The sequence below is a fragment of the Diceros bicornis genome, chromosome 21 (genome assembly GCF_020826845.1).
Source record: "Diceros bicornis minor isolate mBicDic1 chromosome 21, mDicBic1.mat.cur, whole genome shotgun sequence".
NCBI classification, from domain to species: Eukaryota; Metazoa; Chordata; class Mammalia; order Perissodactyla; family Rhinocerotidae; genus Diceros; species Diceros bicornis.
Genome location: NC_080760.1, coordinates 9410912 through 9437916, shown reverse-complemented (window position 1 = coordinate 9437916; position 27005 = coordinate 9410912). Strand labels below are relative to the sequence as shown.

Genomic DNA, 27005 nt, shown 5'->3' with positions numbered 1-27005 from the left:
TTCCTATGATTATAATAATTAATTTAGATCTCTAAAATTTCTAGCTTTGAAACAAAGGTTTTTATATGCCATATTTTTAGTTCTAATGTCTGGGGCACAGGTGAATAAATCCTGATACTCAGGAGCATGCTGCGTAGAACTGCCCACAGGAGAAGCAACTTAATTGCAAATTACTACTTATTGTTTGGAGAGTCTGCCCTCATTGTTTTCAATTTGCGTTTAGATATTTTGGAACCATTGTTGTTTTTTAGTGTCCACTATGTGCTAATTGAAGTGGCAGTCACACAGACTTGTCATGGTATCTCATTTCTGTTGCTGTTAAGGATATCTGCCTGTGTTCTTGTAATGTTTCCCTGACCCCACTCATACACCAAATGAAACTATGCTGTGTGACATAGCCTGTCTTTTAAATCAGACCATCCCAAATGTACCACCACCCAACTCTGGCGAAAATGGTTTTAGGTTTTTTTGTATAATATTATGAGAGGAAATAATCAATAATCAGAAGCTTAATTTTATTTACAGACTCTTTTATCTGTTTTCTAACTAATTGATTTGTGGCTTTTTATTATTTCCACTCTCTAGTTTTCCTTTAGGGTTCCTTAGTGGTTCATTTTCTAGCTTTCTGAGATGAACACCAGTTTATCAATTTTCTTTCTCTCCTTATATCTTTTGGCATCTTTTACTTATCTTTCTATTATCATTGCATTTCAGTCTTTTTACTCTTTAAGGTTTTCTTTGGTTTTTAGATGCCAAGTCTATTTGCATGCCAAGATTTCTTCTTCTTTTTTTTTTTTTGTGAGGAAGATTAGCCCTGAGCTAACATCTGATGCCAATCCTCCTCTTTTTTTTGCTGAGGAAGATTGGCCCTGAGCTAACACCCGTGCCCATCTTCCTCTACTTTATATGGTACGCCGCCACAGCATGGCTTGACAAGTAGTGCGTCTGTGGGCGCCCGGCATCCGAACCTGCGAACCCCGGGCCGCTGCAGTGAAGTGCACACACTTAACCGCTGAGCCACTGGGCCGGCCCCAAGATTTCTTTTTTTAAAATAGCTTTATTGAGATATAATTTACATACCCTACAATTTACCAACTTAAAGTGTACAATTCAATGATTTTTTATATATTCACAGTGTGGTTGCATCCTGAGATTTCTGAATCCTCGGTGTAATGTTACTTTTTCCATGTTTTGCAGCATTTCTACTAAGCTTTTTTTCTTGTGGTCTCTGATTACTAATTCTGGAAATCATGAAGGATTTATCTAGATACGGTGTTTCTAATAAATAAGGCAGCTGAATTGCCCTTGAACCCTCTGTCCTTTTGTGTCCTGGCCAAATATCCGTCTCAGAAAAACATTGGAATGGCCGGTTTACAAAGCTGTCAGCCCTGTTTCATTGTCTAGAAAACATTCATCTAACAAGACTCCTCTCAACTGTGGTGAGATCTTCAACTTATCCTGCCTAGTTCTTAGACACTTGAGCCCATGGAATATATGAAAATCCATGTCCCCACCCGGTATACACTGCTATTGGATATTTCCTCTGTGACCCCATTTAAGATGGGTTTGGTATCCTATCCTGTGAATTGGGACAGATCACAAAAGAAATCCTTTTCCCAGATTTGTTTACTTTCCCTTGAGCCCCATCCTAATTTGGGAAGAGGGAAGCAAATGTAGGTGTCTCTTGCCATAATAACTTTATACGATTTAGGGTGACTAACCATCTTGGGTTGCCCAGGACTTTCAGTGCTAAAACTGGGAAAGTCCCAGACAAACCGGGATGATTTGGTCACCCTAAGAGTAGCCACCTCAAGGAAATACTCCAAGAAGAGGGGTAGATCCTCCATAAGAGCACTTCATGCAGAAGTGAGAACATCTGCCATTGTCACTCTGCTCACAGAGATAGCCACCTCTTGGCACCACAGCTCACAAGGGTAGCCTTTACAGATATCACTGTACCTGGGAATGGGGGGAGGGGGGTGGGAAAATTTTGAACTACCTATGCAGACTATCTCCTCTCATAGAAGCTGTCAAAACACTTCCGTCTTCTGGCAAAGCAGTAATATGCAGAGGTGGTGCTCCAGTTCCCAGGTCTTTTCTAAGGCCCTCTTCTTCAGATTGTGGAGCCAGGCAGCCTGGGCTGGAATCTTCGCTCTGCTGCCTGGTGGCAGTCTAATGGAGGACAAATTGCTAAATCTCTTCGTGCATCAGTTTCCTCACCTGCAAATGGGAATAAAAGCTCCTACCTATAAAGCAATTAGAATTGTGCCTGGCGTATAGTAAGTACTCAATATACATTAGCTATTAATAGTTATTAGTTTTTTATGCTTAAATCATATGTGTAGAGCTACTTGATTTATCTTTCCATTCATCCTTTGTTCCCAGGTTCATGGTACCTTGATTCTGAGCTCAATGGAGACTCATTAAAGTTTATAGCTTTTCTTTGGATGAGTACAGCACCTCACTGTTATAACTGGTCTTGAATTTTGTCTGTATTTTTAAAGTTCTTTTAGGATCTCAAAGCTTCCTTATTGCTTTGCTGTGGGTGTTAGTCAGGGGTTCACATAAATCCTTTCTGCCAGGGAGTCTCCTCTGAAATTTGGCCTTTCCAAAGCTTCTGTTTTCCATCAGTCTTTGGTAATCTATGCTGCTTTGATGTCAGTATCTTTTCCTAACATCTTTGTCTAAGATTTCTTTTTCTCTAAAATTCATATGCTAGTCTCTCGGCTTTGGCTGCAGCAGAGAACAAATAGGAAAGAAAAAAGAAGGCTAGGGTAAAAAATCTCTACTTCCGAAAAATGCCTGAAATGAACCAAACCAAAAGCCTTTACACTCAAACTGTTCTTACAGCAAGGCCAGCCTGCCCTGGCTCCAGAACTGAATTATCACCCAGACCAATTTCTGTTTGCTGCATATGAGATGTTTGCAACAAGATCTGGAGCTGCATTCTTAGCTTCAGGGTCCTGAAGCTCTGGCTCTCAGAATGGATTCCTTTTCCTTTTAATTCCAAATGACTACTATGGACAGAGATCAAAATCTTCTCCAATCCAGGGGCTTTACCCTCCATGTGAGATTTTGCTCACAAGAAGAGCGATTTCTGTTTGAAGACCCCCTTGTGAGCCTGCCATTTCCCACACACATTCTCACTATGGTCTATTAATTAGAACAGATTTTAGTCCTCTCTAAAGAGGGAGAGAACAGTTGGGATCCTGAATCTCTGAGTCACATATCCTATCTTCCACCTTCTGTGGCGCTGGAATCTGAGTAAGAGGTTAGTTGTTAGCTGTTTCTCCACAGACAGGTAGCTAGGGCTCTACTCTCCTGACTTGGCAACCTACTGTGGCTGAAGCCATCCCCATTGAGTTTCTGAAGATTATTTGAATAGAGGAAAGATTAGGCAAAATTACCTTTTTTTATTTGCAAAATCTTTGGCCTCAAATCCTTATCTGTTATTTCCACTGGAAAATTCTCCTTTTGCCAGGTTAGAGGTGGGTCATGGCCTCTACTACTTTACACTGAGGCAAGAACTTTTGAACCTCATCATTCCTTCTATTGACAATTCCCTTCCCTAACAATAGGGCTCAATGTTCTTAGTATTGACTCAGATCAGTAACTGAATTCACCCTAGAGTGTGCTTTCCAAAATGTGTTCTGAGGAACATTAATCCTGAGAGATCCCTAAAAAAGTGTTTCATGATGGCATGTTTAGGAGATGCAGCACACTAGAGTCCTCTTAATATACTTAAACTATATCTTGTGGAACTAGTGTTTCACATTAGATACTTTGGAAAATGTTGAAATAATTAAAGTAATGTATATTCATAAATTGACATACTTTACAGCCTTTTAAAAGAATTGATACAGAACCTCTTAAGCTCAAGGTCATGTGCCTGATGCCCAGCAAGCCAAACACTGAGACATCGGTGCTTGGAGATGAGAAAGGTTTATTCGAATTGGCCAAAATGAGTAGGTGGGAGCCTGGGTTCGCTCAAATCCACCTCCCCTAGAACAGAAAACAGGGGGGTTTTATAAGCTAAGGGACTTGGCAGGAGGGGCTTCAGGGAAACCAAGGAGTCACTTCAGATAAGCCTCTGGGCAATCTGACTTCTGGGCTTCCACAGCTGCTGAGGGCCAGTGATCGGCCATCCGGCCATCTGGTGATTGCAACCTCCCTGAAGGCATTCTCTTTCTCCTGCAAAACAGGCTCACAAATCCTCGAGACCCCTGAGTCACCACTCAAGTTAAACAGGAAAAAGTCGCAAATCGGTTTAATATCTACAGTACCCCTCAGATACCCGGCTTCAGAATGAGTTACCTGTATATTTCTTGGTATGAAAAGTGTTCAATGTGGAGGAAAAATAGTATGTATGGTGTGACCCCATTTTACAAAAAAAAAAAAAAAAGAAAGAAAGAAGAAAAGATTTATAGATGTATAAAAATGCCTGTAATACAATATATCAATGTGTTACTAGTACTTATCTCTGGGTGGTGAGTTCATTAGTCATTTTTTCTTTTGGTAAGCTATATTTTCTAATAGTTGAATGCACATTACCTGGATGTAATGAAATAATATTAAATTTTTCAAAAGAATGATTTGGTTAGCTGCAATAGCTTTGTTTCCATTTCATTTTTAGATCTTAGCTAAATTATTATCTCTCCTCAAAATTCTGCTCCACACTGAGAAATTTAATCTAGAAATAGGGAGTAGCCTTTTCAGTCCACCCTGTTCTTTGTAGCCTCTAGGCATCAACTCTAGTAGATCTCTCTACTTTTCCCTATTTTTAGCAGAGTATTGGGAATTATATGAGAGGGCCTTTGCTATACTCTAAGAAGAGTTCCTAAGAGAAATTAGAGCCTCCTAGCCTGGTACTTTCTGCTCTAATTGTATTCCATTTAGATCATAGCTCCCAAAGGAGATGGAAATTGCCAAGAGTCACATAAAGACACTCTTCACTGGTACTTTTTGCTCTAATTTTATTCCATTTATCTCATAGCCCCCAAAGGAGATGGGAATTGCCATGAGTCACATGAAGACACTCTTCGCTTGAATCCACCATGGAGGACAGATATCTTTTCTTACCCACAGCTAAACTTGGTAGAAAGCTCTCTTCTGCAGATTTATGCAAGCGTAATAGTTCAAACGTTGAGCTCTTGTGCCATATTCTCTTATTTGCATAAGGAATATTGAGTAGCAAGCAGAGATTCATCCTCACAACTCTCATGTGTGTTAATAAAGCTTGTGGGGTGGAGGATCACTTCTTTCATCATCCAGTGAATAAACCAACATTTGATTTTCTGCTCCCCACATCACACTCCGGAAAAGGGAAGAGGGCACGTGAGTATCAAGCTCATATGGGGGGATCACTGACAGCAGAGTTGTCAAGTCTTTCTTAAGAATATCCTTGCTCTCCTTCCTACCCTTTCATCGTTTGTGGTGGGTACCCTACTACCCTTTGGGTACTGTCGGGGGAAGAGGGAGAATCTCCCTCTGCCCTTTCCCTTAAGGTTCTTCTGGCTGGCCAAATAATCAACAAGACAGGTTAGCAGGAGAAAATAATACCAAGTTTAATAACATGTATACATGGGAGAAAGCAGGGACACTGCGTTTCTCAACACAATAGCAGAAATTCTCGTCTTAAATACCATGTTCAGCTAATGACAAAGGAGGATGTTGGGGGGGGAGTCAGTTACAGGAGATTACCACTAAAGCACAGTAAACAAGAGTAAGGTTATTATGCAGATTTAAGTCATCACCTTCCACATTGATAAGTCACTAGAAATGAGCTCATCCCCCTCTCTTCTCCAAACAGAGAGGGAGATACCTTTACAAATGGAGATTTCCCTTATAAATGTAAATGTTTGTCTGGCAACTCCTCGCAGGGCCATCCAGAGAATGTGGCCAGAGAGACAGAATTTCTGATAAGATGGGCTTGTTGGTGCCTTTCCTATTGTAACATCTATTTTACATTATATTACAGCCATCAGATGGAAGATCTGTTTCAGGAAGGAGCCACCGTGTCAAATTCTTTAGGCAGTTAGTGGGGGAGGTCAAATGTCCTTCAGAGAAAACAATCAAGGTAAAGAGATATATTTCAGGGTGGCCAAATTTTGATCTCCCACAGTCCCGCCTTTGAAACTAAAAGTTTTACAGTCCTTTTGAAACTTAAAGAAGTTTCATAGTCCAGAAGCTGAGTTGGTAGATTGTTTCATCTCACTGAACACATTTTTTTTAGTCCTGATAATAGATCAGTTCAATTAAGTTCTTTTTGGAAGGTAGGTGGTGATGCAGGTGGGCTCTCAAGGTCACGCCTATATTGTGGAAGCAAGCAATCAAGTATTTAATAGAAGTATTTCTATAAAAGAAAAACAAGGTTAATGGTTGGAGCAAGTTGTAAAGCAGTTTTTGAGTTCAGAGGACAGCCAGTGAAGAAGACTTTTAGATGTCAGCGTCAAAACATCTTTTGCAGTTTAAAATGTCTCTGATGATGTCGTCAGGTCATCTTAAGTTTATATCAAGTCTATCAGCTTCAGTTTGTAAGGCTTCAGGAAAAAGGGCAGGTTCAGTTTTCAGTGATTTTAAATGAAAATGATGGAAAAAATCAAAAACGTTAGTTTGGATATCTGTAGCCAGATATTTCAGGAGACTAGAAGAAATCAGGATCCAGTCTAGTCAACAGATATAAAACAAAAACCTCAAAAGACAACAAAACTAGGATCTAATATCCACAAATGTATACTATAGTTTTTACTGAAATATAATTTTTTTCTCTAAAATCACCCTCATTTTTATTAAGATAGCCAAATTAAAACTAACTAGTTTGCAAAATAAGTCTAGATCCAATAGAGTTGGCCCAATTATTTACATAAGTACAGCAAGAATAGCAATTGATCACATAGGCTCTTTTAAACCTGCTTTGCTGGAACTTTTTATAAGGAATCTCAGATTGAACTTGAAAGGTCTCTCGAGGCCAGGAAAGCCAAGCCAAGGATTTTATCATCAGACGTTGCCTGCAATACCTACAGATTTGGGTGAATTCCTCTCTTCCGAGGTTCCCCCAAAATATTTTGAGGTTCCTTGTACCTGCCAGATAAGTGACATTTTTTATTTATCCTGGTAAGTGCTGCCTGGAACATAAAGGTACCAGGCCAATATTTCTACGTGGCTTTATTCCATAAAGTCCAATCTTCATTCCTCAAAAGCTGTATGGTTATATTGCAAATATGATGTTCCAGTCACAACCTTGGTAACAGACCCAGTGTTTCCAATTGTGTCTTGTTATAAGGAGAACAGATTCTTATTGAACTTATGCAAATAACTATATTGCCATGAAAACAACAATATTCACTCACTAAGAGTTTCCAAATCCTGGAGGGATCAGATAGAGAGAAAAAGATAAATATTTTAATTTTACTTACAAAAATATATCATTTACTAAATTGCTGTAAGTCATAGCTATCTCGGGAGAAAAGAGAAAAAGTTTTCTTTAAATCTGAAAAAACAAAACATTAAAAATTCAGCAATACTTCAAATGAAAAATCATAAAAATTATAAGCATCCTTATCAGTTTATTCAGTCCTGTGTAATCTATTTTTGATACCACTCTTTTTGTTAGTGGCTTTATGAAGTCATCAGTTTCTCCATCGGATTTCTGTAATATTTTACCAAGTTCAGTTTTATGATCAGAAAGTTTGTCAGAAACCTGTACTCCAGTGTAAATGTCAGAGTCCTTTCCATGAATTTTTCTGAAGTCGAAACATTTTGCAAAAGCATTAGAGCAAAGAAATAAGTCTGTAAACAACAAGACCTCAAAATGGCAATTGACAAGGAAATTTGGTTAATTTTGTGAAATACAACACTTTAAAATAATAATAACCAGAATTATGACTGATAACCAGGACAGATCAGAATTTCAGTAATGTTATATAATTTTAAAACACCTATATCAATAACATTTGCCCACATAATAGCACCTAAGCAGGCTTATCATCACTTGTCTGACAATGTTTTCCATGTAATTGAACATATTGAATAAACCTAATAAGTCTAGTATCTTTCTCCTTATAGGAAGAGAGCAAATTTCTTTGAGAAGTTCCAGGGCCCTTTGAAAATTTTCAAAGAAATAAAAGTTAAAAAAAGACTTTAAGATATGAATTTTGGGGGAGCTTGTCAAAAATATAAACAATCAAAGCAAACAGAGCATTAACAGTCCAAAAGCCTTAATAGAGAGACCTCAGTCTTTTGAACGTAGGAAATTATTTTAACAGGTTTTTTTTTTTTTTTTTCTGTCTTTTTAGGTAGACTTACTCAAAGGGAAAGAAAAATCTTTTATAACCTCTTTATCAAGTTTAAGCAAATTATCCTTTTATGAGAAATTTCAATTTTGCACCAGCTTACTTCTGTTATTAAAACTCATTTACTTAATTAAATTCATTTCAATCTTAGCCAACTTGACATGCAAAAACTCCTTTTCCAGAATTCTTCTTCCACAAACCTTCTATAACTTTCTTTTTACATTCAGAATTTGTCCCATGTCTTTCTTTTCCCTTCTAGTACTTGAGGACAAATTTATCTTTCTTAACCAAACAAAATATTTCCATTCTTTGTACCTTTATACATCTTACTTTCCTTGTACACAGACATATTTTTCTTAATTTTTAATCACATATATTAATTAGAAATTTTAACCTTTAGAAACCTTAATTTGTGAGTAAAAACTAAGTAAACCATTATAAACTTTCTTTTACATTAGTATCTTGTGGCGTGGAAAATTTATAAACACTTTATAACTTCTAGAAACATGTTACTTTATAGTATAATCTTTTAATAAAACACGTTTACTAATAGACCCAAAATATCTTTTAGTTTTCCTGTAATGAAAAGCCAAAAGTAGACAAATGTACATTTAGCAATCAATGTCTAATATCTTATCTTATTTGGAAATGATGATACTCAATGAATTTTTTTATCATAAATTTTAACAAAACTCTAAAGTTTTAAGTCACCAAAAAGAGTTTGGAAGCTGTAACCACCATAACACATAATTATTGTTTAAAGTTCATCCAACATTCATCTTTTTCACAACTATTTAGTTACTTATTCCCAATAACTATTTAGATTGCCTATAAGACTTCATAAGACATTAGATAAAATTAGCCATCATTTAAATTATTATTTTTGTTAACCAGTTCTGTAATAGAAATAACATCAGTTTTTTCCTACAAAATTTCATGCAATTTTTATCACTTCTTATACCTTTAAACATAGTTATCATTAAGATTTTTATCAATAGGTCTTGGTCTTCTAACTTTGGACAAGAGAAGCATTCCCAGTCAGACATTTTAAAACATACTCAGGCAAAGTTGATGTAACCTCTTTGTATAAAATTAGCTCAAACATTCCAACCTTTATAATCTTATCAACACTTACACTTTTACATGTTTTCAATTTAATTGTAACCTGAGTCAAGGTCTTAAGACTAGTCAAATTTTTTCCTTCCTTTTTGTGGTCTTAATTCTTAGGTACCAATTAAGCAATTATGTGAGAGCTCTCAAAACATTTTTTTTTCCCCAATTTAGAAGTTTTTCCAATTCAAAGGATCCGTCGTCTGGCCATTGACGAGTAGGATCTTCACTTGTATATTTATTCTAATAGTGACTCGAACCAATAAGCCTTTTTAAGGAAAGACCCGGAGGTAACTTTCCACGCTTAGAATAAATCTACCATGGATGCAAGAGGCATCCCTGGTGAGGGCGCAGATGATGTAGCCCCCATGATCCACAGAATTCACTCTCAAAGATATTCAGAGAAAGTAAAGACCTTCGTTGCACAGGCGGTAAGGATAAAAGGGTGTCTCCGGTCTCCCACAATAGTGTGGCACGCCTCCAGTCACAGACCCGCTAATCTGTGACACCGGGCGGGCGATACTGGAATGGGATTTTTCCAGCACTAACAAGCAACGAAGGTTAAGACAACAAAAGCCCTTATGGACTGGGCCCTTTATGACAAACTCCCATGAGAACTTGGCACAGCCGGACAAAGAGACAGTTCGGAACCCCAGTCTACTCGACTGGCCACCAAGGTGCACCCCGGTAAATGCACCTTCCGTATGGTGGAGACCAAGGAGAATATTCTCACTGGTCACAAAGCCAAGTTTTCTCAGGACACAGAACAAGACAGAGACTACTCTGGGAGGAAAAGGAATCAAGATCAAAACCAAGAGTACTCTACCAAATTTAAACCAAGAGTCACTAAAAGCCCAAGAAACTAGTTTCCCAAATATTTTCTCCTGCCAATCTAAATTTAGAAAGAGAAAAAATTCTCACCACTTCCTTCCGCCGGACTCCGCAGATAGAGATTCCAGGAGGCTGACGTGGTAAGAAGTCTTACCTTTTGCCGGCTTTCGTCAGGCGTTCCCGTATCTCATCATCTGCAGTAGTCCAGGGAGAAGGCAGGTCTTCCAACCAGAGAAGGCAACTTACCAGCCAGTGCTTCTCCTGGCTGGCTCGCCAAAACTGTCGGGGGAAGAGGGAGAATCTCCCTCTGCCCTTTCCCTTAAGGTTCTTCTGGCTGGCCAAATAATCAACAAGACAGGTTAGCAGGAGAAAATAATACCAAGTTTAATAACATGTATACATGGGAGAAAGCAGGGACACTGCGTTTCTCAACACAATAGCAGAAATTCTCGTCTTAAATACCATGTTCAGCTAATGACAAAGGAGGATGTTGGGGGGGGGAGTCAGTTACAAGAGATTACCACTAAAGCACAGTAAACAAGAGTAAGGTTATTATAGAGATTTAAGTCATCACCTTCCACATTGATAAGTCACTAGAAATGAGCTCATCCCCCTCTCTTCTCCAAACAGAGAGGGAGATACCTTTACAAATGGAGATTTCCCTTATAAATGTAAATGTTTGTCTGGCAACTCCTCACAGGGCCATCCAGAGAATGTGGCCAGAGAGACAGAATTTCTGATAAGATGGGCTTGTTGGTGCCTTTCCTATTGTAACATCTATTTTACATTATATTACAGCCATCAGATGGAAGATCTGTTTCAGGAAAGAGCCACCATGTCAAATTCTTTAGACAGTTAGTGGGGGAGGTCAAATGTCCTTCAGAGAAAACAATCAAGGTAAAGAGATATATTTCAGGGTGGCCAAATTTTGATCTCCCACAGTACCAAAGGAGGACAAGTGAGCCAGACAGAATTTAGATTCTATATGAAGTCCTGCACTTTCAGAATTACCTTTACCAAAGCTTTATGTGTCCAATTAGTTTTCATTTTAGCAAATATTTTATACTTTGCAGTCTAGTGATTAACCCCATTAACCATCTTTTTGTCTTTTCAACTGTAACAACTTATTAGAGATTTTTATTATTACCCTGTATATTCCTCAGATGCATTCTGTGACATTAGCTATGCAGTCTACACTTTGTGAGCTCTTTTAATTGCTTCTCTGAAGTGTGGACTTATTTTGAGAGAAGGTCACAGTGAAACCCGCAAACAGTTAGCCATTGATGATTAAGCAGCTAGTAACTACAGGCAATCGGAATTGGCCACCTCAAAATATGTGTCTCTGCTTGAAAGACACTTTGACCCCACCCCCACTAACTGACTAAAATAGTTTGGGATGGGAGGCCTGCCCCCAGAGCAGGACATCATTATAGACATCACCAGGTATCTAGGAGGGTCCTTGCTAAGCCCATTCTTAGTTCTGGTTACCCTTTATAAGAGACATTTACATTTGTAAAGGAAATCCCCACTTTTAAAGGTATCTTCTTCCCTATACCAGGAAAAGGGGGGGATGGCCTTACCTAGAAACTTATCGGAACGGAAAGCGAGGACTTAAATCTGTGAGGACTTATATCTGCACGATAAGCTTACCCATTGTTAAGTGTGCTGTTTGAGCAACATGCTATCTGACCCCTGCTAGGTTCCTATAGATGACATCTCCCTGGAGCTTGGGTCACCATGGTAATGGGTGTTTGAGCTATTTTTTTCAGGAATTGGAACGCCTTGTCCATCTCAGGCCAGCCGCACCTCGAATCATTTCAGACCACCTTGACCCTACCCTATAAGTATACCTAAGTCCTTATTTTCAGGGAAGCAGATTTGAGATTCGTTCTCCTGTTTCCTCACTTGGCTGCCTTGTGATTATTAAATGCTCTTTCTCTCTGCTATCTCATCATCCCAGTGTTTGGCTTTCTGGGGGGCAGGCAAAAACAGACCTGATGTGGTAACAACAGCAGTTTTCATTAATCCAATGTTACTTTTAGAATCTCTTGGCTTTCATTTGTATCCAAAATTCCATTGGTTTTCTTCTTAATTATTTCATCAAATAAGTTGTATTTTCCATTTCATAAGGAGTCTTTCCTTTATAATAGGTCAGCCCCATTGACATATTTTCAGTTACATTGCTCTTTTTATGGGCCGTAAGTAGACAATTCATAGCCAGCTAAGGATGGGAGAAGAGAGGCAGTGCCTATGCAGTTACTAGAGCATCCAGTCTGTTGACTTCCTTTCTTTCTTGTTTCTTAACTATTGGACATTTTATTCATCTTCCAGTTTTTTATTTGAAAAAGAATGAGATCTTGGAGATCAAGTAAAATGTTAAATAGTTAACTTTGCTACTGATATGGTTGACATTGTCGGGGGAAGAGAGAGAATCTCTCTCTGTCCTTTCCCTTAAGGTTCTTTTGACTGGCCAAATAATCAACAAGACAGGTTAGCAGGAGAAAATAATACTAAGTTTAATAACATGTATACATGGGAGAAAGCAAGGACACTGCGTTTTTCAACACAATAGCAGAAATTTTCGTCTTAAATATCATTTTCAGCCAATGACAAAGGAGGATTTTGGGGGTGGGGGGAGTCAGTTACAGGAGATTATTACTAAAGCACAGTAAACAAGAGTAAGGTTTACTATGTAGCTCAAGGCCTCACCTTCCACATTGATAAGTCACTAGAAATGAGCTCATCCCCCTCTCTTCTCTAAACAGAGAGGGAGATACCTTCACAAATGGAGATTTCCCTTATAAATGTAAATGATTGTCTGGCAACTCTTCACAGGGTCATTCAGAGAATGTGGCCAGAGAGACAGAACTTCTGATAAGAGGGGCTTGTTGGTGCCTTTCCTATTGTAACATTTACCCTACGTTATCTTTACAGCCATCATGATAGATCTATTCCAGGAAGGAGCTACCATGTCAAATTCTTTAGGCAGTTAATGGGGGAGGTCAAATGTCCTCAGAGAAAACAACCAAGGTAAAGAGATAGATTTCAGGGTGGCCAAATCTTGATCTCCCACAACATTTTAAGTTAAAATGAACCTTTTGTATTCTTTGTGGAATATATGCTATGCTTGTTTCAAAATAACATAATTAGTACAAATTTAACTTGATAAAAATATATCGAGAATCTGTGCTGTGCACTGGAATAAAAAAAATGTATGGCTTCTTTTTTTCAGGGGTTTATAATAGAGTGAGAAGTTAGCTTCTTAAAAAGATCTGTTTGTGTTTCGAATATTTTAGAATAAAAGGATGGGAATGCTTACTATTGTGGTAGTGTCACCCATTAGATGCCCAGAGGAACTCAAGGGTGGGTTTGGAAAGATTTTACTGTTTTTCCAAATTGTTTTTTTTTCCTTTTGTTACGTTAAGGAGATGCAATCACCAACCACCCTGAACCAGACCAAGCCTCACCACAAGAGCTACCCCACGACCTTTGCCTTATTTTTAATGCTAAGATCTCTCCAAGAGGAGCTTAGGCCTTATCACCATAACCTGCAGTGTCTGTGGAAGCACGTTTTCCAACTGAGCCTGCTCAAGCAAATACCCACCTCTCTCTTTTGAATATTCATTCCCCATCTGAAATAAAAGGTCCTTGCTTCCCTTTTTTCAGGGATGCCATGATTTTGGAAGTGATTCCACATGGTCTCCTATTTGCTGCAAATATACTGTACTTTGTGTGACAACTACTTCTGGTGGAGAGTCTAATTTAACTCACCAGGAGACGAACCCACTTTGATTTCAGTAACAAATTTGATGCCCAACATGGGGCTTACCCCTTTGTGGTGCTTGTGCTGCTGGCTTGACATCACTGCCCCATTGGGAGACCCAGCAGCTGCACTGAGCACTTTGCTTGGAGGATCTCTCAATGGAGGTCAGCGGTGCCAACACCATGGCATGGCTACAAGAGTTATTTTTTAAATTGGTTCACAAAATCAGGCTGCCTGAACCTTGGGTTTAAGGCTGCCCTAGCCCTGGGTTTCAGTCCCAGAGTTCTGTTGGAGCCTGGCTTTGGGGTTCAAGTCCCCATCCAAAGCTGGCCTGGCTCAGGGGAGTGAAAGTCCCCCTGGTTAAAAGGATTGCATGACCCAGCCACTCTGGAAGAACTGATGCTCACTTCTGGTGAATAGAAGCAATCCCTGTTGACTAGTCGTTAAGATGGTTTGAGTCCCCACTAGAGAGTGAGTCTCCTCTGGAGTGATGAGGTGGGGGTTCAAGGCCCCACCCTGAAGTCACTGAGTCTGTCTTTGTGTTGTGCCTGTGATCAGAGGAAGGGTCCTCTAGACGGGGTTAAACCCCCTCTGAAGTTTCTGAGTCTGCTTTTTGTTTGTTTTTGTCAAGGATACTGGACATTAATCTTGTTTTTCCACAGTCTGGTTTTTCTGTACTCCTAGGTCTCCTTTTCTTTCCTTGCCCTCCCTACTGGCAGTCCCTGGATGAAACCCAGCATCCACCAGTTTTATTTTCCCTTTGAGTGTTTAGTTACTTGGCCTGTGTCTAGTTTCAGGCTATAAGGGTGCTAAACCTGCTCTGGGCAAAAGCTTGTGGCATCTGCATCACCACTAACCATTACAAGTTGCTCCTGGGAGGAGCAGGAGACCATAAGACCCTAGAACATGGAGGGGGCAAGCTCCATCCCAGAGGAGAGCCCGTTGCACTGCATCCTCTAGAACTGGAAGGCCTTCAGGTATTCCCCATTGACTCAAGAGCAGATGAACCTTTTATGTAACATAGCCTGGCCACAATATTCATTGGAAGATGGGGGGAAATGGCCATAAAATGGGACACCAAATGTTAACACCATAATACAATTGGAACTATTTTGCAAAAGAACAAAGAAATGGGAAGAAATCCCTTTTGTCCAGTGCTTCATGGACCTATGTCTAAATGAAGTGTTAAAGGTTGAATCTAAGACTTCAAAAGTACTTCCCATATTACAAGATCTTTCTGATGAGGAGGACCTTCTCCTCCAAATCAGGAAACATGGGACTCCAGAGGCTGTAACAGGGCCAAACACTTTACCTTCCCCCCTGAGAAATCCCTCCACAGGGAATTGGACTCTTCAATGACCAAAGACACTCCCCCCCTCCTCTTCCAGATGGTACAACTAGATTAGGAACCAGTTATGAACCTGGGATATATCCCCTAAGACAGGTGCCTGATGGTGAGGGGAGACTTGTTAATGTGCACAGGTGGTCCCCTTTTCCACCTCTGATTTGTATAATTGGAAGGCGTACACTAAAGGATTGAGGGCTGACCCAGAGGAATTCATAAACCTGACAAAGAAAATCTTCTCCACTCATAATCCAACATGGGCAGATATTCAAAGCCTGTTAAGTACACTCCTGACAGCCAAGAAAAGGTCAGCTATTTTGTTAAAAGCTGGAGAGCAAGCAGACAATGACTATGACCCAGGATCAGAAATTTGCAGGCCTAGTGAACAGGCTGTGCTGGGGACTGACCTGGGAGGAATCCCAATGACCCTGATGATCAAGAAAAGGTAGGATATTTTTGAGGTCTGCTTTTGAAAGCCATGCAAATAATAAACCAGCCATCCATTAACTGGTCTAAATTAAGAGAGGTCCAACAAGGCCCTGAGTAAATCCCCTCTGCCTTTTTCTCAAGAGGCTATGGGACTACCTCAGGCGATATACAAATTGGGACCCTGAGGCCCAGGGCAGTACAGTGGTTCTTAATACCTATTTCATATCTCAAAGTGCTCCAGACCTCTGTAGGAAACTCCAAAAGTTGGCTATAGGTCCTGATACTAATCCTGCACAACCAGTAAAGGCTGCATTTAGGGTATTCAAAAACCGGGATGTAACTAAGGATGAAAAAGAAAACAAGAAGATGAAAAGGCAAGCTACCGTGTTAGCTGTGAACCTCCAGTATACTCGAAGTAACTCGAGGAAGAGAAGGAAGATGCCATGAGTGAGTGACCCCAGCCCCCATAGAGGGGCATACCGCAAACAGAAAGGACATTGGTGGTGGGACTGTCTGAACTGTCCCCAGAGAGGGAAGGGATTGAACAGGACCAAGGCATGGCACCTTTCCTTGCCTATAGATGAGATGTGACAGGGCCATGGGGCTCCTCAGTTGGCTCTAGGAGCCCTGGGTGACCTTGGCAGTAGGAGGAGAACATGTTGAATTCTTGGTCAATACTGGAGCCATGTTCTCTGTGTTGAAGACCCAAAAAGGGAAACCTTTCTAAAGGAAAGTGTGACATAAAAGAGGTATCAGGAAAAGGAGAGACCAAAAGGTCTCTGGAGCCCTTGACCTGTGAAATAGGATCAAAAATGCTGAAGCATTCTTTTCTGGATGTACCAGAAGGCCCTGTTCCCCCTCTAGGGAGGGACATGCTATCTAAGTTAGGGATCTCAATAAGCTGGGAATAAGATAAAATAGAGATCCAAGTTCCTAAAAGTTGGGGAGTTGAACTCATGGCCCTATTGCAAGATACACCAGTCCCTGAGAAGGAAGAGATTCCCCTAAATGTTCTAACCCAAATTAACTCAGAAGTGTGGGCACAAGGACAGGTGGCAAGAGCAGGCCCTCAGTGAAACAATACCCCTTGAAGCCAGAAGCCATAAGAGAAGTCTTCCCTGTAATCAATAGGCTTTTAGAACAGGGATTGATCAGGCCATGGAGATTCCCAAGGAACACTCCCATTTTACCCATTAAAAGGCTGGCAACAGGGGAGTATAGATTTGTTCAAGACCTTAGGGCTGTCAATGCTATACAGTACTGGATTTAAAATAAGAAATATCTTCATTTCATTTCTGGCACAGAGCTCCTAAAACCCTTGTAATTTCTGATATAGGAGCCACACGGGCATCTTTTTTATAATAATTAGTCCTCAATTCCTGAAATAACTCCAGAGTAATAAAGGTGAAATGGATGTCTTTTGTTATTCGTAACAAGCCCCTTCAACCACACCTGAATTTGTGTTAATAAGGTGACTTTTGGAAAGCCCCTAAGGATGGGGGCTGGTTGCCAGAGAAACCAATTGTGTGATTTGAGAGTTGGAACTTTCAGCCCCATCTCCCTCCTCACACCTCCAGGGTGGGGACAGGGACTGAAGATTGAGTTCAATTACCAATAGCCAATGATTTAATCAACTATGCCTATGTAATGAAGTCTCCATTAAAACTGAAACGGATGGTGTTCAGAGAGCTTCCACGTTGGTGAACACGGGGAGATTTGGGAAAAGTGCCATGCCCAGAGAGAGCCTGGGAGCTCCACATCCCTTCACCACATATGTTGTTCTATGCATCTCTTCCATCTGATTGTTAAGTAAAATGTTTTCCTGAGTTCTGTGAGCTAATATATCAAATTAATCAAACCCAAGGAGGGGATTTGGTCTGCAGCTGGTTGGTCAGAAGCACAGGTGACAACCTGGACTTGTAATTTGCATCTAAAATGGAAGGCAAATGGTAATCCTGATTCTCAACCTCTTAATCTCAAATTTGTGTGCCTGATGCCCTGCAAGCCAAACACTGAGAATCGGTGCTTGGAGATGGAGAAAGATTTATTTGAATCGGCCAAAATGAGTAGGTGGGAGCCTGGGTTCACGCAAATCCACCTCTCCCAAGAACAGAAAGCTGGGGGGTTTTATTGGGCTTGGCAGGAGGGGCTTCAGGCAAACAAAGGGGTCACTCCCAATAACCCTCTGGGCAATCTGACTTCTGGGCTTCAACAGCTGCTGAGGGCCAGAGGGCCAGATGGCCATCCGGTGACTGCAACCTCACCAAAGGCATTCTCTTTCTTCTGCAAAACAAGCTCACAAGTCCTTCAGACCCCTGAGTCACCCCTCAAGCTAGACAGGAAAAATAGCAAATTGATTTAATATCTACAGTATCCCTCGGGTACCCGGCTTCAGTCCTGTGGGACTGAACTCCTAACTTGCGGGATCTGATTCTATCTCCAGGTAGATAGTGTCAGAATTGAGTTGAATATGTTAAACTTCTTAGCCAGTAAAGGATATAAAGTGTCTAAGGGGAAGGCACAAATATCTAGAGACTGTAAAGTATTTGGGGGTTATCAGTTCTAAAGGGCAATGCAGCCTTCCTCAAGAGAGCCACTGAAACTCTAGGCAGCTATGAGGATTCTTGGAGATGGCTGGCTTTTGCCACATTTGGACCCCTAGCTTTGGATTAATTGCTAAGCCTCTCTATAATAAACTACAGGGGCCAGAAATGGACCTCTTTCAACGGGATAAGCTATGTGACCAAGCTTTCAATAAGCTTAAAAGCTTGTTAGTAGAAGCACCTGCACTGGCCTTACTAGGCCTGAGCAAAACATCTGACCTATATGTTCATGAAAGACAGGGAATAGCTACAGTAGTACTAACCCAAATGTTGGAACCTCAAAAAAGAGTGGTAGCCTATTTATCAAAGCAGCTAGACACTGTGGTGAAAGGATGACCCCCATGCTTGAGAGCTGTATCTGCCACCTGCCTTTTAATCAAGAAAGCAGAAAAACTGACTATGGGTCAAGCTATGATGGTGTGGACCCCCCCATCAAGTCTCTAGCCTACTAGAGATTAAAGGACATCTATGGCTATCCCAGAATAGAATACTACAATATCAAGCTATGCTGCTAGATTTCCCTCAGATTTCTTTAAAACCCTATCATACCTTAAACCCAGCTACCCTGCTCCCTGATTCAATGGGCCTATTGCCCATGCCTGCCCAGAAGTGATTGATCAGGTTTACTCTATCCACAGGGATTTCCAGAGTGAACAATTACCTAATGCAGAGGAAGTATGGTTTGTAGAACAGTATACACAGACTCTAAATATGCTTCTCTGTAATTCATGCTCACGGAGCCATTGGGAAAGAAAGAGAACTTCTTAACAGCAGCAGTAAAGAAATTAAACATGGGCCAGAGATCTTTAATCTGCTAGAATTGGTATAGGGCCCCAAGGAAATAGCTGTGGTCCGTTGTACAGGCCATCAAAGGGGGGAATCAGAGACCATAAAAGGAAATAACTTGGCAGATGCAGCTGCAGAAAGAGCCAGTATATCAGGAAAGCTTTTCCAATTACCATTAATCCCCACTCTACCCTTCTATGAACTTATACTAGTGTATTCCCCTGATGAAGTAAGGGAAGCCACTACACAGGGTTACCAGTGGTCCCCAATAGTCAAGGGCTGGATGATAAAGCAAGGAGGGAAGATTTGGGTCCCCAAACAAACAGCTTTGGGGCTCCTTAAGAGTGCTCATGATTCTACCCATTATGGAAAAGAGACTTTATACCTATGGCTGACAAAGGTCATAAGCACTCCAGGTATAAAAGAACTTATTGAAAAAAATAACTAGGCAGTACTTTTATTGCCAGAAGAAAAATGTACAAACGAGACCTCCTGTACCTTCCCTGGCCAAAGCCACTTAAATTTGGGGAACTTTACGGGGAGAAGACTGGCAAGTTGATTTTACTGTTATGCCCACTGCCCCTGGAGGGTACAAATACTTCTTGGTGTTTGTGGATACATTTACTGAGTGGATTGAAGCCTTTCCTTGTAGGTCAGAAAGGACAAATGAGGGGGCCAGCCCAGTGGCGCAAGTGGTTAAGTGCGCGAGCTCCACTGTGGTGCCCCGGCGTTCGCCGGTTCGGATCCTGGGCGCGCACGGATGCACTGCTTGTCAAGCCATGCTGTGGCGGCGTCCCATATAAAGTGGAGGAAGATGGGCACAGATGTTAGCCCAGGGCCAGTCTTCCTCAGCAGAAAAAGGAGGATTGGCAGATGTTAGCTCAGGGCCGATCTTCCTCAAAAAAATAAAAAAAAAAAGAAAGGATGAATGAGGTAACAAAAGTGTTAAAAGAAATAATTCCTCATTTTGAGTTGCCTAGATCAATTCAGAGTGACAATGGGCCAGAATTCATATCAAAAATACCCTCTGAAGTAGCCAGAGTTTTAAAAATTAAATGGAGGCTACACACCACATGGAGACCACAATCATCTGGAAAAACTGAGCGGGCCAATCAAACTTTAAAGAAAACCTTGGCTAAATTGTGCCAAAAGACACAGGAAAATTGGCTGAAATTACTGCCAATCGCCTTCACTCGGACAAGGGCAGCTTCAAAAGGCAAACTGCAGCTTAGCCCCTTTGAAATGACCTATGGGAGGCCGTTCCCTAAAGATTCAGATTCATTCACAAACCCAGATGCAGAGGTTTCCATGGCAATCAAACACAAAATCAATCTGAAGCAGGTAGTAGATGCACTCAATAAATATGGAAACTTCTGTCTTCCCTGGCCTACAGAGGTCAAATTCCACCCATATGAACCTGGAGATTGGGTCTATCTTTAAACTTGGAAAAGCAGTTCGTCCCAAGATCAGCTAAGTCCTATTTGGGTAGGGCCTCACTTGGTGTTTCTAACCACTCACTCTTCCCTAAAATTAGAAGCGGTCACCACTTGGATCCACCACACAAGGGTAAAAAAGGTGTCCATGCCTGAACATCAAGAGAAATCATCACAAACAATTGATGTGTTCCTACAAACCACTCTCTGATTTGAAACTCTTGTTCTGGCGACACTATAAAGATAAGTAAATCCCAATGACCTGTCAACCTTTGAATGACTGGCTGTCCACCCCAGGTTCTGCCCTGGATCCTAACCAACCACATACCATTTAGCCATAGTATGCCTCCAAAAAGGTTGCATGTTCCTGGGCAGCAAGACTAGGTCCATCAGAGAAGGATGGGCAACCCAGTATCTAGACCATAAAAGAGCTGGCAGAATCTGGAGTGGGGGGGGGGGAGTGGGAAGTATGCCCAGATCCTAAACATATACTAAATGCATTGGGGCTATACAGGTACAGATAGTTGTTACAAACAACTTGGGACTATGCCTGTGGTTACCCACAAACCTATCTGAGATTATCTGGACATTCTTTTTCTCTAGTGGTCCCTATGACAACACCTATGCCCAGTAAGAAGTAGTTACAGAAAGTGGACCTTCAACCTGTGCCCCTCAAGAATGAGGAGCAGGATAAAACTAGAGGAGAGATTTTGTCACTGACTAATTGCTCTGAGGAACTCAAGGGTGGGTTCAGCAGCATTCTACTGTTTTTCCAAATTGGCTTTTTTTTTCTTTTGTTATGTTAAAGAGATGCAATCACCAACCACCCTGAAGCAGACCAAGCCTCACCACAAGAGCTATACCTCTGACTTTTGCCTTATTTTTAATGCTAAGATCTCTCCAAGAGGAGCTTAGGCCTCATTACCATAACCTGCAGTGTATGTGGAAGCATGTTTTCCAACTGAGCCTGCGCAAGCAAAGACCCACCTTTCCCTTGTGAGTATTCATTCCCCATCCAAAATAAATGATCCTTGCTTCCCTTTGTTTGGGGAGCCATGACTTTGGAAATGATTCTGCATGGTCTCCTCTTTGCTGCAAATATACTTCACTTGGTGTGATAACTACTTCTGGTGGAGAGTCTGATTTAACTCTCCAGGAGGCAAACCCACTTTGGTTTTGGTAAGACTTTGACCTATAAAAAAACAAAGACCAGAACTGATGCTGATCCACTCAAAAAATAGGTAATATTCATCCATAAATATATAAATCCATAAGGGGGTTTTTAGTGAAATATTATTATCTTAATGAGATGCATTTCCAATACTACAAGTTTACTTTTTTATATTTAACAATTACTTTTCATAATGTATAATATATTTGAAACATTATAATCAGTTAGGGTGTTAATGATAATGATTACTCAATCCAGAATAAATTTTTATTATACTCAGAATAAATTATTTAAATACTCAGAGACATATTTAATATTCAGTATTAAATTATTGAAAGATAATTTAAATTTATACCTTTTGTTCTTATTGTTGCATAAAAGGATATTAAGGCAAAGTAGTATAAACTTATGCTCCCTTAGGGTAAAATTCTGTGGGGTGGGGATGGAGATGGGTATTCAAGGAGAAAAAGAAACTATGTAAAACATCCAACTCTTACAGAAAAGCTGGTTCCTGTTATTGCTGGTCGGTATCAAATTATGATGGTATATAGATTCTATTGGCTATCTTTAAAAAAATGATGTAAAAGAATGATGTCTTATTTTTAAATGTCAGTATGTACAATAAGCTGGAGTACATCCTTTGCAGCTATTTAAATTTAAAATGAAATTTTTAGATAATTTAAAAATGTATAAGGAGGATATAGCAGGGGTGCATAAACAACTGTCCAGTCTTTTTTTGTAAATAAAGTTTTATTGGAACACAGTCACATCCATTCCTTTCTGCACTACAAGGGCAGAGCTGAGTAATTGTAGCAGAGACTCTATTTACTATCTGTTCCTTTGAGAAAAAAATTGCTGACCTTGGGGTATACAGATTTTTTAATTAACTTCTTAGTGAAATATAACATCATACAGAAAGGTCCACAAATAATTAAATATTCATTTTGATGAATTTTCACAATCTAAACACACTCATGTAACCAGCACCCAAAAAGGCCTCTCTGTGTCTCCCTTAAGGATAGCCACTATCCTGACTTTTAACACCATAGGTTATGTTGTATAATTTTTCAGAAATAATTTGGGTACCAAAGCAGTAAGAGTTTGAGTCCCTTTTTGCATTCTGTATTAGATAACACCGTTCTTGGTGCTTTAAATTTAGCCTACTTTCCTAAAGTGAAATTAGTTCAAAAGCGCCCTACTTGGCTGTAGACTCAACATTACCTTGAGGCACCCAGACATTTTTTTTTTCCTTTTTGCAGAGAAGTTTAAGCCATGCATGGCGCAGGTCGGTGCCCAACTTCTTTCTGAAGTTTTTTATTTTGTGAAGTTTTCTGTTATTAAGTCAAACTGCCAGATTTGAGACAGTGAAGAGAGATTTTCCAACCACCCCCCCCAGGCCCGGGTCTTTCCAGACTGGGAAATGGCCAAACACTGGGAAATATTCAATTAAGTAAACTCCTTCCACAGAGTGGCCCCTAGTGATGAAGTTGGCTGGCAGCCTTGCAAGCCTTGGGATTTATTTCCATATTTTATATTCAAATCACCTTGCATGTTGGCTACAAAATCAACTGGAGAACACTAGTGGACGTGCTTTTGAAAAATGGTGATTTTTGCCATAAACTCGACCTACCACCAGCTGTGATGTCCAGGGAGGACCTGCACTTGGCAGTCTCCTCACCAGGGTGTCTTAGACTGTTGTTAGCTGACCTTCAGGCAGCTGCATGGGCTTCATTCTGGCTAAAAGTCCCTAGAGGTTGGGGGTTTGCCTTGTAACTTCCTGACTGTCACAGCAGAGACAGTGTCCTACCTACTAAAACAGATTCGGCCTGAGAATCATGGCAGAAAGAAAATCTCCAGCCCTCCTCTTAGAAAACAAAACTACCTCCCTCTGGTGAGCTGTATCCTGTTTCCATGACTTGTTGCTGCTGTGTTTTATTTTAGCACCAAAAGAAATACAGCTCAGAGGAGTTACCACCACAGGCTGCAGATGTTTCTCAGCAACTGGAGGAAGATAATTGCCCACAAAGCTGGGAGCCACCCGTTCACAAGTGCCGTGGGGATGCCTTCCCTGCAGCCTTCGTGGCCCTAGCAAGGAGGCAGCACTTCAGATCTGGAAAGAAATCAATTAGTGATCCCTGCAGATTAAAGGTCCCACTGGGGGCTTACAGTGGAGGAAGCAGAACCCAGGCTCTGAAGGTGTACTTGGCTGCCCTCGGATCCTGGCTCTGCTACTACTGTTTATGAAATTCAAGGGCTTGTAAATTTAGGACAATACTGATACCCCTCTGGGTGACTGCAAAGTTTACACGAGACTATATAGAAGCTCCTGTGCCATTTCTGCCATCCAAAGTTCTTGCCCAGATGCTGAACTCTGCCCTTGAATTGCTGTGGAGGACAAGACTTTTTCAGAGAAGTGCTCCGTACTCATAAGCAGTCTCTAGGGACATCTGCCTCACTCCATGTTAAGTTTTCTAGATACACACATGTAGCATATATACCTAGGACTCAGAAATGATGGCAGTATCAGCTATGTTGGTAATACAGGCAAGAAGTATGAGCTAGAAGGAAACCTGGGTTTGAATTTCTGCCCAGTACTATCCATGTGGCCTTGTGGGTAGTTAACATCAATGAAGTTTTACTCAGCTGGAAAGTGGAGATGATAACACTTCCCCTCACTGGGTTGTTATGAAGACTGATTGAGGTAGCAGGTGGGAAGGCACTTGGCACTGGTGTAGTGTTTCTTTACTTGTACGTCCACCAGACTCATCAGTGGGGTATCTAAAAAAATGGATGTCCAGGCCCAACCCCAGACCCACTGCACCTGCATCTCTGGGTGCACCCAGATATATGTACCATTGAAAAGCTTCCTAGGCAATTCTGAAGCACAGTGAGGGTTGACCTTGGTATATTGAATTATATTACATTTAAAAATTTAAAGAAGCCAACTTGCAGTGGCTGTAAATAGGACAAAAGTGAACATGAGGTTTCATTATTTTTTCTGTTTCTTTATTAGTGAGTTACCGAGCTCCTCTTTTTTCCCCTTCTCTTTTTCAGTGGGACTTAATTTTCAGACATGAACTTTGCCAAATTAAAATGCAAGTATCTTTGGTCAGAGACTCAGGTAGGTGTTATTTATTGTGGCCAAATCTAAATCTTTTGACTCAAACCTTTGGAATAAGTTCATAGCCTGCTCTGCTTCCAGCCAGATTCAGCCCCGTCCCCAGCTGCAACTGGGGGTGCCCCAGGTTCTTTTTTTTATTGCAGTCACCTTGGTTTATAGCATTATAGGGGCCGGCCCTGTGGCTTAGCGGTTGAGTGCGCGAGCTCCGCTGCTGGCGGCCCAGGTTCGGATCCTGGGCGTGCACCGATGCACTGCTTCTCCGGCCATGCTGAGGCCGCGTCCCACATACAGCAACTAGAAGGATGTGCAGCTACGACGTGCAGCTATCTACTGGGGCTTTGGGGAGAAAAAGGGGAAAAAAGAAAAGGAGGAGGATTGGCAATAGATGTTAGCTCAGAGCTGATCTTCCTGAAAAAAACAAAAAAAAGAAGAAAAGAAAATGCTGACTCCAATACTCCTGTAGGTGCTCAGAAAGGCAATCCCAGGGATGTAGATTGTCTCAGTGATAGTTCCCAACTCCCTAATGGGATCATCTCCATCCGTAATTAGCCACTGAAGTGCTTTGGTTTTGACATTGCAGTGTTTTTCCCATAGGAAAGATAGAATTTCTGTTTTTTAGGAAATCCCAAGAGAATGTTTTTTTCTCTATTATTTTGAAAATGCTGTTAAATAAAGTTGGTTACAGAGATTTCTTATTTCCAGGACACACATTTGAAGACAGAAGATGGAAACAAATAAGAATGACTCGAGCAGAGTAAAAAACACAGCCTAAGTTCATTATACCCATTGCTGTCTTTGTCTGTTCTCAGATCTTGAGACTGCATTATGCTTTAGTCATATTCTAGTAGCAAAATTTTTACTTAAGATTCAGAAGAAACATAGGGTAAGGGATCTTATGTTTACCAAATAAAATACAATTTATAAGTATTTTGTTCCTGAATGAGCAATTTATTGAGGTTAAAATCTTCTCTTCCTTGAAACTCTTTACTAGTAGAAATATTAAGGAAAGGAATGTGGTTTGGAATAACAGTAATACAGCTTACTTAAATCAGATTTGTAAGCAAACTAAATTTTTTTTCTTTTTTACTGCAAATTATATTGCATGGAATAGGGAAAAAAGATCAATATTCCAAACACATGCCTTTTTCATACAAATGGAAGTACCTATTAATTCCTTGTAAAGCCATGTATTAAATTACAGTGGGAGTCTTCCATGAAAATATCTTCCTATGGGAATCCAACCTTCTTGTTCTGAACCTGGAAACAACTTTCTGATGAATCATTTTGCAGCCTCCTTGTGGAATGGCATTTCTGACACAAATGAATTTCTGCTTAACTAAATGTATCCTTTTATTTTTGCCAATTTATTGGAATTCTTTCTAATAGGTGTTTCACATTATTCTTGTAAGGATCCTGACTGTCATTATGGGCAAACATCATTGTACTCTGTTTCACCTTTTAAATTCAGGTCTCCTTCTTCAATGTCACACTCTCCTCTGTTCCTAAGCCCATTTTGGTTTGGACATTTACTAATAAGTGATACCTCATTAAGTCAAGACGTTGTGAAATGGCCAGTGTAGTTGGATGCCTATTTTGGATGTTTCTTTTTTGTTCATTTGTTTGTATTTCATAATTTTGATTTCTGGAGTATTAAACTTGATAGAAATTCATCCCAGGATAAAAAATAGTGTTCTTCTGTTATAAAGAGTCTCTTCAGAGTGCTGTGTTTTTTACCGAACCAATGTGAGCTCACTTCTTGGTAGGTGGAAATCAAAGCCTTCACCAGAAGGAGTTGTCACATAAAAAGTCACACAAAGTAAATTTTACATGCAGCAAATAAGGAGAATATGGGGAATCACTTCCAAAGCTGTGGCTCCCCAAGCAAGGGAAAGCAGAGGCTTTTCATTTTGGATGGGGAATGGATATTCAAAAGGGAAGTTTCATCATCATATGTAGAGGTAGATATAAGCCTGCGCAGGTGTAGTTTGAAAACATGCTTTCACATACATCACATGTTATGCTAATAAGGTTTAAGCTCCTCCTGAGGTGCAGATCTTAAGATTAAAATGAAGAAAAGGTAATTCTTGGACACTTCTCAGCCCTTCTGCACAGGCGTCACTCT

The 27005-nt window shown here is 40.5% G+C and overlaps 2 long non-coding RNA genes across 2 annotated transcripts; one reads left to right on the top strand and one right to left on the bottom strand.

Moving 5' to 3' along the window:
- Positions 1–6284: 6284 nt before the first annotated feature.
- LOC131419459 (uncharacterized) lies at positions 6285–10374 on the bottom strand. The gene is made up of 3 exons (XR_009223261.1): positions 10323–10374; positions 7663–7742; positions 6285–7489 (listed from the first exon to the last, which is right to left on the bottom strand). It is a non-coding gene; the product is annotated as an uncharacterized LOC131419459 (long non-coding RNA).
- A 10696-nt stretch (positions 10375–21070) lies between these two features.
- LOC131419354 (uncharacterized) lies at positions 21071–26543 on the top strand. Its single transcript, XR_009223203.1, has 3 exons — positions 21071–21587; positions 24817–24883; positions 25586–26543. It is a non-coding gene; the product is annotated as an uncharacterized LOC131419354 (long non-coding RNA).
- Positions 26544–27005: the final 462 nt, after the last annotated feature.